Source organism: Leptidea sinapis, chromosome 1 (genome assembly GCF_905404315.1).
Source record: "Leptidea sinapis chromosome 1, ilLepSina1.1, whole genome shotgun sequence".
NCBI lineage: Eukaryota > Metazoa > Arthropoda > Insecta > Lepidoptera > Pieridae > Leptidea > Leptidea sinapis.
Window position 1 is genome coordinate 18,905,117 of NC_066265.1, and position 5,117 is coordinate 18,910,233.

The window sequence follows — 5,117 nt, forward strand, 5'->3', positions numbered from 1 at the left end:
CCCATATTGAATACGCAAGTGTTATTTGGAATCCTTTCTACAGTTTGCAGTCGCAACGCATTGAATCAATACAGCGGTCTTTTTCGAGACATTTAGCTTTTTCAACACCTGGAATATCTTATAGATGCCCTTATACCCAACGCCTCGACTTCTTTAAACTTCATTAACTAAAATCTCGTCGCAGCTACCTAGATTTATTATTTCTGCACAAAATAGTTAATAATAAAATAAATAATTCTGACCTTCAAGAATGCATATCCCTCTCAGTACCCTTTAAATACCCAAGACAGACGATATCCAAGATCTTTCACATTCCTTACAGCAGAACAAACATTGGACTCAACGCCCCCATCGTCAGGCTTTGTAGATTATACAACGAAGTTAACTCAAAAAATTCAGAAATCGATATTTTCAACGATAATTCAAAAAAGTTTGTAAAAATTCTCGCACATCAAGCTAACCTATGAATTTTTTTTTTCCAAGTAGTATGTACCTATATCCTCTTCATTATAAAACCATATAAATTATATCCTTACTTTATATACATTTTAGTACTTAGACATTTTTGACTGTATAAATCACACTGTTCACTGTTACCATTGAATGATGTGTTCATCTTTAATTGTTACATATATCAGAATAATTGTACCTAGCATAAGTTTATATAAATGTGTAATATATGTAATGTTGATGATCCAAATAAATAAATAAATAAATGAGTCAAAATGGTTAGAAGTGGCAGAAGTATTTAAACAAAATGCACAATTTCCTAACTGCATTGGAGCCATTGACGGAAAACATATTGAATTAATAAAACCTGCGCATTCCGGTTCACTATAGTTTAATTACAAAAACTATTTCTCACTTGTATTGCTTGCGATATGTGATGCAGATTATAAATTCATTTATTTAGATGTAGGAGCCTATGGCAAATGCAGTGATTCAAACATTTTTAAAGAGTCAATATTCTACAGAAAACTTATGGATGGTCATCTGAATGTACCGCGTGGGACACCTATAGAAGAAAATGGTCCATCCATGCCATTTGTTCTTGTTGGCGATGAAGCATTCCCGCTAACAGAAAACATAATGAGACCATATCCAGGGAGAAATTTAGACAACAAAAAGAAAATTTTTAACTACAGGCTATCTCATGCACGTCGTTATATAGAGTGTACTTTTGGGATATTGTCGAACAAATGGAGAATTTTTCATCGTCCCATCAATGTAGGAACAAACTTTGCAATTATTAAGGTCCAAGCATGTTGCGTTCTCCATAATATCGTGCGATCAAACGATGGATACAGATTTGAAGATACGTTGCATATACAAAGTACCATTAATGATATACCTTCTGCACAAAATGTAAGAGCTAATAGAACATCAGTTCAATACAGGTATCAATTCGCAGATTACTTTATTAATGCGGGAAAGCTTCCGTGGCAAGACAGACTGGCTTTCACATCATAACTAAATAGTATTAGGCATTTTCATATAATAATAATAAAAACATAATTGAAAATATTTACCAAGTTCTCCTTTTTCTTTTTCTTCCAAATATATCAGTCAGCTCCAACCATAATTGCCTTTTTAAATTTTTATTCGAATAATCATCCGACGACTGATTCCATAGAGCTTCTCTGTTTTGAATTTCGATAATGAATCGCTCCGTATCGAACATCCTGTATTCACAAAACACGTGTGGCCGCTGCGACCAGTGCGCGCACACTGATCTCAAATGGTGAAAAGTGGTGAAACTCGTTGGTCGCGGCGGCTAACTGGCCGCGTGTTGAGTCGCGATGTTTCTGCTGGCTGCGCGGCCAGTACATGGTCGCTGGCCGCTGGCCGCTGGTCGCCTAGTGCGCGCACTTGCATATGTCACCGAAGAAATAGTTGGCCGCAGCGAGCGACCTGGCCGCCTAATGCGCGGGGGCACTAAGTGTATGCGTAGGGCTATGTATTTACACGTTTACCGGCTTGTTTTGGTGCCTCACTGTTGAGTCCTTCTTTTTTTACTCGTCCGTGTAGTAGGTATATATATATTATTCGTATCAGATTATAAAATGGAAAAACGAGAGCAATAGAAAAACAAAAATTTGTCATTTTTGATGGTAAATCATTTCCAGCTCATGAACCAATTTAGGAGGTTTATAATTTGTTTACTTTTGTGTTTGATTAGAATTCTGTCATTATAATATTTTGATTTAGACAATTATGTTTAGCTTAAAATGGAATATGTACCCACGGACTAGTAAAAAAAATAGGACTCCGTGTCACCTTACACAACATTGTAGCACCAAAATAAGCCGATTAACGTGTAAATACATAGCCCCATGCACACACTTACACTACTACAGGCCGATAGACGGCCATTATGAGAATTGTCATCGTCTGTGACAGATCAGTTTGCGTCTCAATAAAATATTTTAAAAATGCAGTCGTGCGTTGTGAATATATGTAAAAACAATACTATATAAGTATTTGAGGCCATATATGATTATTTAAGGGAGGAAACATTGTGTAACTAGTATCCCCTGTAACCGCACACACACTAGCATAACGGTGCTTCACTAGCTAATATCACGGCGCGGAGTCCTTCTTTTTTTACTCGTCCGTGTAGGTAGGTACCTACTACTTTCAGCTTGGTCTCATTTTATTTTAGTTTTCATCGTGGCATATGTAGGTTTTATTTAGTGCACCAATATAAATGCAGAATTTCTTAGTCAAATAAATATGAAATGTATCATAATGTTACTATGGCCAACTATGGCGAATAGCCTTTTATCGTTGTTCTAAATTGAATCAAATCACAAATCATGAACATGCCTGTAAAGAATAGGCTATTACTAAAAATGTGTAGTTTTATTTTTCACAAAATCAAGCAATGATTTTGGCCACTCAACGCTAGAGGACGCTGTAGCCAAATTCCTATATTTAGCATTATTTAAAGTAAAGGTCGGAACGCATTACAGCGGCGCTGCGCTGCACGTCGCTTCACGGTACCTATCGCACTACAACTGCAGTAAGCGGCAGCTCGCGTCATTTCTATAGCACTTTGCGTGCGAGCAACATTACAAGATGAGCGATAGTGACGAGGATTAGGTCATTATTTCCTTATTGTGTGCAGAAGAAGAACCTATTAACGGATGAGGAAAAAAAATAATATATCAAAGTCAAATAACCCTTTTTCAATTATATTTGAATCGTCACTATAAATATTTCTTTTAAACTTCTGAATCTACCATAATGTTTCGGAAAAAGTAGAGCTCTTGAAAAGAACATACAAGATAACGGCCACTCTTTTCAATCAATAGAGAATTTTACAATGGCTGTATACAAAATAAATTAGTTTGTAAGGGTATGCATCCAAAACAGATAAATATGATAAAATTATTAATTTATTAAATTAAAATAATAATTAAATTATTTTTATTTAGTTATTAAAATTAATTAAATTATTAGACAAAATTCTATAAATTTAACAATTAACAGTATCCATACTGAAGCGTCATAATATTATTTCAACCATTTTGTATGGAGCATGTCGCACCAGAGCGTCGCTGCACTTAGCGTCGCTGCACTGCGCGTCGCGGCGCTGCGCGTCTAAATATTCTATCGGAGGCAACTCTGACGCGACGCTAAGTGCAGCGACGCTCTGGTGCGACATGCTCCATACAAAATGGTTGAAATAATATTATGATGCTTAGTGCCGCGCTGCGCAGCGCCGCGCTAATGCGTTCCGGCCTTAAGCCTTGAAACAGATATAAATACACTTTATCACTGTCTTGAGCAGTTAATAATTAATATGACTATTTGACGCTATCTCTAGCTCGCACTCTCGTGCGATAATAAAATAACTCTATACGAAGTACCTTTTTGAAATACAGGTCACACGCAGACTGCAGAGTACCTACGTCACACGTTACATTCGCATCCAAGTGTTATAAATTCTAAGGTTATAAAGTATCACCAGTCACCACAGAGTAGGGACTAGGGATGGATACTTACGTGCACAGAACAGGTAAAAGACATTACAACCACTAAACCGATTCTAATAGAACCGTCAGGACATTTTAGTCGAGCGAACTAAAATCACTGCACAGAGTAGGTACATTTTATTTGAATCCCTACGTGTGAGTTATACCAGCTCGGTAAGTAGGGACTTGTATATCTTTCTAATTAATAGTTTTATTTGTGACTTACTAGAGTAGTGTCTAGTAAAAGATAGAATATTGAATCGTTCCCGACTAAATAATGTTATGTTGTAAAGTAGATATATATATTAACTTATGACGTCATATTTTCATATTTAAATATACTTACTATTGAAAAAAATATGAATGGTCCCAGAATAGACCCTTGTGGTACTTCGTATAGAGAAGTCCAAAGATATCTCTTAGTTCCTTCTATGCCGTATTAGCAAAGCTTCTTGTGTCCAGAACCTCGGGAAATTACAGACTGCTCCGGTAGAGCCCCTGTTGCCAAAGTAAAACGACATTATAGTATGGTTGTATCTGGTCCCCCAGAAAGCGATTGCTACGTCTTTTTAATCGACTTCAAAAAAGGAGGATCCCATTGCAATTTGTTCCAGATCTGAGATCTAAAAGGATATACTTCAAAGATAGTTTGGTTAGGTTCTGATTATGAAATCCATGCCAAAGTAACGGAACTCTTCAATTCTTAGGAGCAAATTAACGATACTCGGCCGAATCTTTTTTATGCTATACGCATATTTGAGTCACCTAGCATTACGTTGTTATGGTCAATTAAATGTCTCAGTCGAATATGATCAATGGAACTCCTTAACGACTTACTTACTGTAAGGGTGAGATCTGTGGCAGAATTTCTAACAGTCTGTTATCAAATTTTTTATGAAAATCAGGGACGATACGAGCAGGACGTACATCTGATTGTAATTGATACGTCCTGCCCATTACAATGCAGTGCCGCTCAGGATTATTGAAAAATCCAAAAATTATGAGAGACACCACAATTGCGCTCGTCAGCTTGAGACATAAGATGTCAAGTCTCATTTGCCCAGTAATTTCACTAGCTACGGTGCCCTTCGACCGAAACACAGATGCTTACACATTACTGCACATTAGTAGGTCTACATA